General features: G+C 42.9%; 1 protein-coding gene across 4 annotated transcripts in view; it reads right to left on the reverse strand.

Annotated features, from left to right (window-relative positions):
• Positions 1-13,070, reverse strand: part of dennd4c (DENN/MADD domain containing 4C) — a 201,866-nt gene that overhangs the window by 161,222 nt on the left and 27,574 nt on the right. The window contains exon 1 of one of the 4 annotated variants that reach the window (XM_068030280.1): positions 7,450-7,692. The exons of the other annotated variants lie outside the window; for them this stretch is intronic. The gene's annotated coding sequence lies outside the window, so the exon portion shown is untranslated. Of the gene's footprint in view, positions 1-7,449; positions 7,693-13,070 lie in introns of those variants that run through there. 4 annotated transcript variants of the gene reach the window in all.

Consider the following 13,070-nt stretch of genomic DNA (forward strand, 5'->3'; position numbering starts at 1 on the left):
AGCAAGTTCCAGGTCATTACCAACCACTACGTAAAAAAAGTGCTTCCTCTTATTCCCCTTGCATCTTTTGCTCAAAACTTTCAATCTGTGTCTGCTAGTCCTTGTACCATTTGTTAATGCGAACAGTTTTTCCTTGTCTAACTTATCTCAGCCGGTCATAATCTTATACACTTCATTCAATCTCCCCTCAATCTCCTTTGCTCTAAAGGAGACCACCAGATTTTCCCACCTAACCTTGTAAACTAAAATCCCCCATCCCATGAACCAATCTAGTAATTCTCTTCTGTACCCTTTCAAGGGGCCTCATATCATTCCTTAAGTGTGACCACCAGAATTAGACAATACTGCAGCTGGGGCCTAACCAGAGCTTTATAAAGGTTCAGCATAACGTGCCTGCTTTTGTACTCTATGCCTCTATTTATGAAGCCCAAGATCCCATATGCTTTACTAACCACTCTCTCAATATGTCCTTCAAAGATCTATACACATGCACCCCCAGGTCCCTCTGTTCCTGCACACTCTTTCGAACTGTCCAATAAGCATATATATTGCCTCACCCTATTCCTTCAGCCAAAATGGAACGCCTCACACTTGTCAGCATTAAATTCCATCTGCCACCTCTCTGCCCATTCTGCTAGCCCATGTCCTGTTGAAGGTGGTTCATATCATCCTCACTGCTTGTCTCACTTCCAAGTTTGGTGTCAACAAATTTTGAGATTCTACTCTGTATTCTAAGATTCAAGATATATAGCAAAAAAGCAGTGGTCCCAGCAGTGACTCTTGGGCAACAACACAGTCTACCATCCTCCAGTCTGAGAAGCAACTATTTACTACGACTCACTGCTTTGTTCTTAATCAAATTTTTTGGTCCAATTGGACACTGATCCTCCTATTCCATGAGCTTCAATTTAGTTAACCAGACTCTTACGTGATACCTTATCAAATGCTTTCTTAAAATCCAAATGAACAATCACCACATTCCCTTCATCAACCTTCTCCATTACCTCAAAGAATTCAATTAGATTAGAGAAGCTTGATCTGCCTTTCACAAATCCATGCTGGCTATCCTTAATTAAGTCAAACCTCTCCAAAGTGTCCCTGATAATTCCTGAATATTATTTCCAAAACCTTACCCACTACTGATGTTAAAACTAACTGGCCTGTGGTTGCTCAGACTGTCCTTACATCCTTCCTTTAACAAGGGTGTTATTTGCCACTCTCCAATCCTGTGGCACCTCCCCCATATCCAGTGAAGATTTTGGCAAGCCCTTCCATTTTCTCTACTCACTTCATTTAGCAACCTGGGATGCAAGCCATCCGGACCAGGTGACTTATCAACCCAAAGCATAACCAACCTTTTTAGTAATACCCCCAATTTTTAATCCTATCCATTGCACCTACTCTATCTGCTTCTACCGATATTTTGTCAGCCTCCAGTTCCTTATTGAGTACTTTGTATCAGTTTTCACTATGTATATTAGCTTTGCCCTGCGCCTCAAAGCATATATTACCCTTTCTGTCCCTAATCTGCCCTACTCCTCCTCTCACTACTCGCTGGTAGAAGATCTTTGGGTTCCCTTTTATGTTGAGTGCATTTCTATTTTCATATTATCATGCAGGCCCTCACCTGCCAAGTCAAAGGCAAGACCTACCCACTATCAAGGACTTTACAGCGAGCTCAAATAACAGTAACCAAAACCATCTTCATATATTGCCTCAAACTTTTCCACTTTAAAGGCCTGCTACCCGACCCGAACCCGAAGGGACCCGAAATGGGTTCGGGTCGGGCCGACACACACAGTAAGTGCTCTGCCAGTAAGTATTGAAAATTTAAAAAAAACTTACCGGAGCTGGGAGTCCGGGATGAAACTGAGTCGGCGCAGTGAGGGAGTAACGTCACTATGACGTCATCATGCACGTGCTGCAGCTTCCTGGAAGTTCCAAGTCGGAAAGTAAGTAAAAGGACGGTCGGGTAGAGTCTGGCTCGGGGCAAAATCGGAGGGATTCGGATCAGGTCAGGCTCGGGTCCAGGTTGGGTTCTTTTTCCCCAAACTGAGCAGGCCTTTATTCCACTTGATTTCTTCTGCTCTTTTCTGTCTCTATCTGCATGCGTGTATCGCGTATGCATGCTAGCGTGGGCGCATCACAAATCCATAGGCATTAACCGAGTTAGAGCTCAAGTTTAATAAAGTTCAACCTTTTTTCTTTAAGCCTAAGAAAACCTGTTTGGCTCGATTCTTTGCCTTATAATTGGAAGTTAGTGAACAAGGATTCACTAAGGGGGAGCTTAAAAAAATTCCTGTTACGTTAAGACCAGGTGAAGGCTGAGGGAACCCTAGACCACTTTCTAACCTGGTCCTAACAGAATATGACCACCTCTGTATTTGAACGAGAATCTTCTGGAATGGTCTTTGAAATTCAAGGCTCTCCCCTCAGCCTGCCTGGTCATACAAGGTGGGGTGTTGGCTCTTATGCAGTCAATGGGTGTCGATGGCTTTTGATGACCAACATTGACAAGGCTATCTCAGATTATTTAATCAGAGGGCATCCCATTGTTCTGGCTAGGTTGCATCAACCATGTCTGTCTTTAGTCTAATGCTTTGCTTTTTTCATTTGCAAATGTTTGTGGCCATCTTGGCTGCAAGCTGTTTTGTTTTAAAAGTTATTTGTAACAATTTCTGGTCGAAGACTCAGGCAGAGTTACACACGAGGAAATTAATGTTTTCCATTTGGCATGTGGAGTTTTCATCACACCCTTGACTCTAAAATTACCCCAATCGATATCTGGGCAATTAAAATCCTCCAATACCACTCTATAGATCTTGTTCACCTGATTTCTCTACAGATTCGCTCCTCTCTCTCACTATTTGGAGGCCTATAGAATACCCCTTGTATCATGATCATACCCTTTTTGCTTCTCTACTGTAACTAAATGGATTCTGACCTTGCTCTTTGAAGGACATCCTTCCTTTCCAGCACTGCAATGTCTTCCCTAATCAGGACTGCCAGCTTTTTCCCTTCTCTATTTGTTCTGAACACTTTATATCCTTGTATGAAAAGCACCCAGTCCTCACCATGTTGAAACCACGTTTGTTATTGCTACATCATGTTCCCATATCATTTGCAGCACACCAACCTTATTCATCACTCTTTGTGCATTTACACACATGCATTGTAATCCGGTCTTTGCATTCCTCGTAGTCCTCATCAGTCCACTCCAATCTAATATGGAACTACTCCCTCTCCAACACTCTCACTCTGATCCCACCCAATACTTAGCTTTTCCCAACTCTAGTGCTATCTGTCTCTAATTCTCTGTGTCCCTTGGTGTTCTTCTCTTGTATTATCTCCTGGTTCCCATACCCCTGCCAAGTTAGTTGAAAACTACCCCATTGCCCCACAAATTTTTCCCAACTCTGTTCAGGTGCAACTCGTCCTGCCTATACATGTCCCACCTTCTCCAAAACTAGCCCCGGTGTCCTCAGAATCTAAAGCCTTCCCTCCTGCACCATCTTTCCAGCCAAGCATTCAGCTGTACTATCAAACTATTTCTATACTCACTTGTGCATGTTACTGGGAGTAATCTGGAGATTGTGATTTTTGAGGTCCTACTTGCTAATTTCTTACCTAGCTCAATAAACTCTTTCTGCAGGACCATATCCCTCTTCCAGTCTATGTCATTGGTACCAGTGTGGCCCACGACTACTGGGCATTCACCCTTCAACCCACAGGGTGTTCTGCAGCCAGTGACATCCTTGACCCTGGCACCAGGGAAGCACAACACCATAATAAAAGCAAAATACTGCGGATGCTGGAAATCTGAAACAAAAACAAGAAATGCTGGAATCACTCAGCAGGTCTGGCAGCATCTGTGGAAAGAGAAGCAGGGTTAACGTTTCGGCTCAGTGACCCTTCTTCGGAAGTTCCGAAGAAGGGTCACTGACCCGAAACATTAACTCTGCTTCTCTTTCCACAGATGCTGCCAGACCTGCTGAGTGATTCCAGCATTTCTTGTTTTTGTTGAAACACAACACCATGCTGGATTCACATCTGCAGCCAAAAAAAAAATGCCTGTCTGTTCCCTGACTATTGACCCTCCTGTCACTATCACACTTTCAGTCTTCCTTGTGCCCCTCTGTACAGCTGAGCCACCCATGGGGCCATGGCCTTGACTCCGGCTGTACTCCCCAGAGAGTGACATGCACTCAGGGGTATCCTGCACTACCTGCCCATTTCTTCTTGACTGCCTGGCGGTCACCCATTCCCTCTCTCCCTGCATACACCAGCTGTGGGGTGACCCATCCATAAACGTGCTATCCATGAAGCTCCCAACCTCACGGATACACCGCAGTGACGCCAGGTGCTGCTCGAGTTCTGAAACCCAGAGCCCAAGCTGCTGCAACTGACGACACTTCCTTCACATATGGTTATCCAGGACACGAGAAGCATCCTAGAGTTTCCACATAGCACAGTATGTGCACTCCAGAAGTTGGAGCAGCCCTGCCATGCTATCCTCTGTTTATTAGATAATAAACCCCACTGCTATTAATGACCCTACCAATATTACTAACAACCTTACCAATAGTAATAACCACCTTACTACTGCTATTAAACTTTACCAATACTAATCTACCTTAGCATTATTAATACACTTAGTACCCATACTAAAATGTTACCGATAGTAGTAATAAACCTTATTAATAAATCTTATCTATTAAATAAGACTCACCCTCTACTCACTTGTTATTGATACTGGATTTATTAATTTTTATAAATCCCAGTTTCGACTCAGCCCCTAAACAGCAATACTTGCCAGCCAATCAACTCATGGCTGTCCTGTGATGTCACAGTTTGATTTTTTTTTTCAAACTCCAGCACGTAGAGGTAGTTGTCTCCAAGCAGGTCCGCCACCATTCCAGACTCCCTCAGCTAAGTCCTCAGCGTGAAGACGGTCTCAGCCTCCCTGTGCGGTGATGACTCCTAACAATACTATCATGGACAGATACATCTGCGACAGGAAGATTGGTAAGGAGGTTAAGTAGGTTTTTCCTTCTTGTTGGTTTGCACCACCTGCCGCAGGCCTAGTCTGGCAGATATATCCTTGAGGACTCTGCCAGCTTGATCAGTAGTGGTGTTTCCAAGGGACTCTTAGTGATGGACACTGAAGTCCCCCAGGAGTATGTTCTGCGCCATTGCTACCCTTAGTGCTTCCTTCAAATGGCGTTAAACATGGAATATGAATTTATCAAATGTCAGAGGGTAGTAGGTGGCAATCAGCAGGAAGTTTACTTGCCCATGTTTGACCTTATGCCATGATATTTCAAGGGGTCTGGAGTCAATCTTGAAGACTTCCAGGACTCATCCCTCCTGACTGCATATCACTGTGCTGTCACCTCTGGTGGGTCTGTCCTGCCAATGGGAAAGGACATACCCAGGGATAGCCATAGGAGTCTGCAACATTGGCTCTACAAGTATGATTCTGTGAGTAAGACTATGCTTGACTAGTCTGTGGGACAGCTCTCTCAATTTTGGCACAAGTCCCCAAATGTTAGTGAGGAGGACTTCACAGGGTCGACTGGGCAGGATGTGCCTGGGTAGATTCCGGGTGGTCCACCAGCTTTTTGTTTAAAAAAAAACTTTTCTGTAGCAGTTTGGTACAACTGAGTGGCTTACTCAGTCAACCACATTGCTGTGGGTCTGGAGTCATATTTAGGCCAGATCAGTTAAGGATAGCAGATTTCCTTCCCTGAAGGACATTAGTGAGCCAGATGACAATCTGGTAGTTTCATGGTCACCATTACTGAGACTAGCATTTTATTCCAGATTTATTAATTGATTGAATTTACATTCCCCCAGCTGCCATGATGGGTTTTGAACTCTAGTCTCCAAAGCATTAGCTTGGGCATCTGCATTACTCATCCAGCAACATAATCCCTGTGCTAACATCAGCCCTTGGAGGAACGATTAGGGACACAATTGTCCAGGAGGGGTGTGATGTAAAAGCAAAGAAATCAATAAAAACGAAGAAAAGCATTTAATGAAATTCAGCATAGGCTTAATCTATTACTCCCCCCATGGCTGAGTAAGTAAAGTTAAAACTCTCAAAATTCATGCCCCGTATACAATGGAAAAGTATTTCCTGATTTGGTTCTTCCAGTTATATTGTTCAAGACATTTTGCAGAACAATTGCTACAGCAGTCATATCAACTTAAAAAAAAAATGCATCAACATTACCAATTTGCTTTTAGTCTGGTCGAGAGACTGTCAAATTAGAACGCAAAATTGCTTCACTGGAAACGTACAAGCCTGTGGTGCAATGGGAAGGCACTTGGTCATGCTCTTTTCTGCAGACTTAGAGTGTGCCCTCAGTGACAAACAGAAATATAGATGGGTCATAACCCAATCGAATGATTCTGAAGATTTCCACAAACTAAGTGGACACAGTCATGGGATTCAGGATCACTTGGCTCAAAAAGGACAATTCATGTCAATTTCTACTCGTAATTATAATCAGCAACTCTACTGAAAGTGCAACTTTATTGATATAAGACAAGTAAAAATTGTTTTTGGCTGCAATGAAATCCCCCTCTACACCACATACTCCTTTGGGGTCACACATTAGTAAAGGCCATTTTGACAAAAGGCTAACAGGACTCTCGAAACTGTAGCTCAGCATGAATCACTGCCTCAAGAAAAAAAGAGTTGGTGAGGATAGAAAACATGTTTCCCATGATCTCAGAACTAGCCACACTTCTCGCCAAGCTGCTCCAATACAGCTATAACACTAGCAGCTACCAGAGAACGTGGAAAAGTGCCCAGATATGTCCTGTCCACAAAAAGCAAGACAAATCCAATCCAGTCAACTACCAACCCATCAGTCTACTTTTAATCATCAGTGATGGAAGGCGTCATCAACAATGCTATTAAATGGCACTTACTCAGCAACAACCTACTCACCGATGCTCAGTTTGGGTTCTGCCTGGGCCCATTTTCTCCAGGCCTCATTACAGCCTTTGTCCAAACAATTCGAGGTGAGATCAGAGTGACTGCCTTGCAGCATTTGACTGAGTGTAGCATCAAGGAGCCCTAGTAAAATTCAAGTCAATGGGAATCGGGGAAAACTCTCCACTGGTTTGAGTCATGCATAGTACAAAGGAAGATGGCTGTGGTTGTTGGAGGCTAGGACATCACTGCAGGAGTTCCTCAGGTTAGTGTCAAGACCCAACCATCTTCAACTGCTTCATCAATAACCTTCCCAGCAAAATGTCAGAAATGGGAATGTTCACTAACGTTTGTACAGCGTTCAGTACGGTTTACAACTCAAGCTACTGAAGCATTCTATGCCAGCACGCAGAAAGACCTGGGTAACATTCAGGATTGGGCTGGTAGGTGGCAACTAATATTCACACCACACAAGACCCAGGCAATGAAAATTTTAAAAAAATTACCTGAGCTGGGAGTCCAGGACGAAACAGAGACTGCGCAGTGAGCGAGTGACGTCACTATAATGTCATCGTGCATGCGCTGCAGCTTCTTGTAGGTTCGGTGTCAGGAAGATAAGTAAAGGGATGGTTGGGTCGGGGTCCAGTAGTGGCGGGTTCGGGTCGAGTCGGGCTTGGGGCAAAATCTGAGATTCGGGCCGGGTTGGGCTCGGGTCCACTGTGGTGCGGTCGGGTTTGGGTCGGATTCTTTTTCCTGACCTAAAGCAGGCCTCTAGTTTGTATTACCGTCTGCAGTGAAATGAAAGGCAAGTTTAAAAATTAAAAGCACGGAGATGAAAACAGACCATTAGCTTGAAGTACTTGGTGAACACTGCTTTTCTTGCAGCCAGGACAAACAAGCAGTAATCATGATACCAAAAAGTGGTAGGTTTATGGCCCAACCACTACACATGAAACATGAGGCATCCTCAATTCCAAACCAGAGTTCAGAAACACATCAACTCAGAACTCAGCTCAAGATCAGCCATCATCAATTCAAGGAAGCAGAATAGATACGATGTGGTGTCTAAAGCTGACCTAAATGATAAAGACTCATGATTTTGCATGGTCTGAGCAAATGGCCATGGCAAGCCCACAGTGTTCCTTCCAATCGGGTTTCTACCCTGTCACCATACTGAAATGGCTCATGAATGTTACAAATGTCATCCTCAATGACTGTGACAAAGGAAAACTATCCCTCCTCATCCTTCTCAATGTGTCCACACATTTTGACACGATTGACCATGTTAATTGTGTGTCAATGGTTTGATTATATGCAGGTGAAGGTGTTAATTGGGGTTTTAGTTAAACACTTATAAGTAGACACTCACTGGGATTGGTAAAGGTTTTGACTGAGGAGCTACATGTTTGTAATCCTTTCATTCTGCACAATAAATGTGAAACGAGTAAATATAGTCTCCAGCATTATCTTTCCATAACAAGCTTTGTGGAATTTAACATACCACACCATCTTCCAATGCTTCTCAGTCATCCAGCTGGGTGGGACTGCACCTGCCTGGTTTAATTCTCATCTGCTCAGTTGCAACTACAGCATCACCTACAATGGCTTCTTTTCCCCGCTCCCCCACTGTTAGCTCTGGTGTGCCCCAAGGATCTAACCTTGGCCCCCTCCTTTTTCTCATCGACATGCTGCCTCTCTGACATCATCCAAAGAGCAGCAGTTTTCACATGTACACCGACACCTAGTTTGACCACACCATCGTCTCACTCCAGCCCTGCACTGTCTTTAAACTGTCAGACTGCTTGTCTGACATCCAGTACTAGATGAGCAGAAATTTCCTCCAACTAAATCCATTGGATTGGGCCCCCACAACAAACTCCACTTATTAGCCACAGATTCCAACCCTCTCCCTGGCAACAATCTGAGGCTGAACCAGACTGTACTCATTCTTGGTGTAATAGTAGACCGGAGACGAGCTTCTGACCACATCTGCACAACCAAGACTCACTAGTTCCACCTCTAATATCAAGCGACTCCGCCCCTGCCTCAGCACATATGCCTCATCCTTACTTTTGTTAGCTCTAGATTTGGCTATTCCAACACACTCCTGATGGGACTCTCAACTTCCTTCCTTCATAAGCTCCATAGCCCACGTAGAAACTCCCCAACTCTCACCAAATAGAAAAGTCACCTGGTCCAAATGGCTTGCATCCTAGGTTGCCACATTCTTACCTAGGGGAGGTGCCAGAGGATTGGACAGTGGCAAATGTGACACCTTCATTCAATAAAGGGTGCAAGGACATGCCTAGTAACTACAAGCCAGTCAGTTTAATGTCAATGATGGGTTAGGTTTTAGAAACAATCAGGGATGATATTAAACAGGCACCAGGAGAAGTTTGAGGAAATAAGAGCCAGCACTGAGTGATGGAAATCACACCTGCCAAATGGAAACGTATTAATTTTCTCATATGGGACACTACTTCAACCTTTTTTTTTTAAACTGGACATTGCACATAACTTGTTTTTAAAAAAGCAACAGAGCTGAACATCTGAAAATATGGTTGAAAATTTGCATTCTGAGACACAATTGAATAGAGACACAATAGGAGTGCTCACTGATTCAATTAACAAGATTGATCTGGGTAACACTGATAATCAACCTTCTTTGTTTGTGTAAGAGCCAGAATTCCAACCCCCACCGAGTGTGTCCGGAAAGGTTTGAAAACAACACCCTCCCAGAAGCTGCTGTTTCACACATGACCTAACTGCTGGCCAGACTGGGGTTTTTTTTTTGCATTGTGCCACACAAAGGACAGACCGCAATTTGAACAGAACGGAGAAGACAGGTCTCCCTCTTTCTCTCCAGCAAAGTCCCAGGAAAACCACGCTGGCAGTTTCTACACCTCAAGACTACAGACAACGCATCTTCAGCTTTCTGGTACCAGAGAAGCAAGCTTGAAATTGTGCACAAGGCCCCAATGAGAACTCCAAGATCTTAACTTCAACTGTGGACACGGTCACCCAGTAACTGAATTCTATTTATTACAAACTCTACTTCAACACCCCCTCACAATTCTTTCTCCCCCTCTGTATCTATTTGTATGTGTGTGCTTATCTCGTATGCATGCTAGCGTGGTTGCATCGTGTATTTTAGTAATTTTAGAGTAATAAAGCTAATAAACTTACTTTCTTGTTTAAACCAAAGAACACCTGTCTGATTGGTTCATTTGCAATTAGAGAGCAGTGAGCAAAGACTCACTGAGGCGAAAGCTAAAGTCATTCTTTTAAAAGATAAAACCCATCACAGACAAACCAGGAAAGGGGCAAGAGGGGAGCCCGAGACCCCTTCCTCACCCATTCATAACAAGTGCTTATCTAATCAACTGAACTTTTTTCATGAAGTAACAGAAGGTTCATGAAGGGAAAGAAATGTATATGGATTTTAAGGAAGCGTCTGACAAACTACCACATAAAAGGCTGGTAACCAAAATTGAGGCTCATGAAATAGGAGAGTCAGTGCCAGCTTGGATAAAAAAAAATTGGCTCAAGCACAGAAAACAGCGAGTCGTGGTAAGTGGTTGTTTTTCAGACTGAAGGATGGCAGACACTGGTGTTCCAAGGTTCAGTGTTAGGACTACTGCTTTTCTGATATACATAAATGATTTGGATAGAGTAAAACTTGAATTGGTTGAGATACCAAACTTCAATGTGGCAGTTAGGATGATACAAACCAACTGCAACAGGATATAGATAGGCTGGCAGAATGTATGTAATATAGAGAAATGAAGTGATGTATTTTGGAAAAAAAGTGACAAGGAATACAGACGAAATGGTACAGTTCTAAAAGTTTGCTGGGACAGAGGGACCTGTGGGGTTTATGTGCAAAAATCTGAAGGTGGTAGGACATATTGAGTAGTTGGCAAAGCATATGGGGTCTTGGGTTTCATAAAGGTATGGAGTACAAATGCAGGGAGGTTATGTTGAACCTTCATAAGGCTCTGGTTAGACTGCAATGAGAGCACTGCATCCAGTTCTGGCCAGCACACTTAAGGAAGATGTGAGGGTCTTGGAAAGGGTGCAAAAGAGACTGACCAGTATGGTTGCAGGGATGAGGGATTTTAGCAACAAAGTTAGGTTGGAGAAGCTGCGTTGTTCTCCTTGGAGTCAAGGAGATTGAGGGGCAATTTTATAGAGGTCTACAGATTATGACGGATTTAGATAAAGGTAGGGGAGAAAAAAACACTTCTCAATAGCTGATGGTACAAGGACAAGGGGTACATAGATTTAAGGTTTTGAGCAAGAGATGTGGGGTTTGTGACTAAGAACTGCTTTAGTCAACAAGTGGTCATGACCTGGAATTTCCTGCCTACGTGGGCAGTGGAAGCAGAAACGATTAATGCTTTTAAAGGAAACTGGATGGGTTTTGGGACTGACTGGATTGCTCTACAGACAGCTGGCATGGACCTGATGGGCTGAAGTGTCTGATTCTGTGCTGTCATGACTCGATGACTATCTGCTGAAGGCAGTTGCCAGGGACACCTATGGAGCACCCAAACACTATGGCATTGCTCGCTTTTTCAATGCATTACTTTGCATTCCTGAATTGGTACAAGACGCATCGCAATTTCTAATCCATAATCTTTTATTTGGAATCTTAAGGTGTAGATCAGGCATTTTAAGTGTTTTTCGTACTTTAAAAGTACTATATAAATACAAGTTTTTTTTTGTTTATGGTGAGGGCTGAAAACAATAGCTTTAATCTTCAACTTAGTCTTTAGTCTTAGAACACAGGTGGTTTTAGGGTTGAAAAAATTAATTGAGAGATAAAGCTGGATGTCACGAGTGTGCATGTGGAAATTGACCAAGAGGCTGCATGTAGGTTAAGAAATGTGAAACAAGGTACATTGTGGGCCTCCCAGAGGTGACAGCATGGAAGAGAAGCCGTTGCTGACGATGTGCTGGCTTCAGGCCTTTTATATTACAATACTGCCACCTGTTCAGCTCCCTTGATGGAAAGATTGTGTAGCTTGCAACACTCAAATACACATGTTCAATTTGTTAAATCCAGTGGCTAAGACAGCACTTCTGTTTTTGAATAAAAGCTGCCTTGTTAAATTGAATGAGATTACATTGAAGCTCTTGGCAGCTCCATGAGACACACACTTCAGGAACTAATGGCATAAAAGGTGGTTTCAAAAGAGGCCATTAACATGGTTGGCCTGGTAAACAACTTCAATCTGGTACTCTGTGCCTTTGAAGAGGTCAAGAAGGATGCATACTGTTGGGAAGGTTAAGAAGAACCTGTTACCTGGCTATGGCCAATACCAACACTGGGTATCAAAACTGGTAGCAAGAACAAATCCACAGTAGTTAACACTCAACTCCAAAAAAAAAACATTTTTAGAGACAAAAGCTGCATGCACTCAGCATCTGAGTTATCAAAACATGCCACTTAGCAATATTACTGGGCATGGAGAAAGAGGAATTTAGCATTTTCAGTTCTTCAGATGCATGCCACACCTCTCTACTTTACATAAAAATTACACCAGAAAATACAGATATACAAATTTGAAGTTTAATGTATTTGGTTGCAATACCACTTAAGAAATTTTTTTTTTTAAATTAGAAACCTCATACACAATCGAAAAAATTCCATAAACACGAGGCCAGGAAAGAATTAATCGCATGGAACCATTAAGATTTTGTAGATATTAAAATTGCTTGGTACAAGCAGTTAAATAGATTATGAAAACCCATGGGTACATGATTTTATGCCACAAGTGGGTTCAATGCCCTGAATAGTAATTAATGATTAGCACAAGTATATATCATAACTAGATTTTCATAACATATGCTATCACAATCCATTAGGAATCAATCAATCCACCAAGGAGTTACTTTTTTTTTTACAATTAAAAAAAACTTAAAAGCACACTGCTTCTTTGCAATTTGGTTCACGTAACTCCAGGCATTATAAAAGTTAAGAGAAAAAGACTGGTATCGGTATAGCACCTTTCCCGCCCAAATTTCTCAAAGTGTTTCATAGCCGATTAAATACTTTTGAAGCGTAGTCACTAATGCTATCTAGGAAATGTGGCAGCCAATTTGCTCACAGCCAACTCCCACG

Source organism: Heterodontus francisci, chromosome 4 (assembly GCF_036365525.1).
Source record: "Heterodontus francisci isolate sHetFra1 chromosome 4, sHetFra1.hap1, whole genome shotgun sequence".
Classification (NCBI taxonomy): Eukaryota; Metazoa; Chordata; class Chondrichthyes; order Heterodontiformes; family Heterodontidae; genus Heterodontus; species Heterodontus francisci.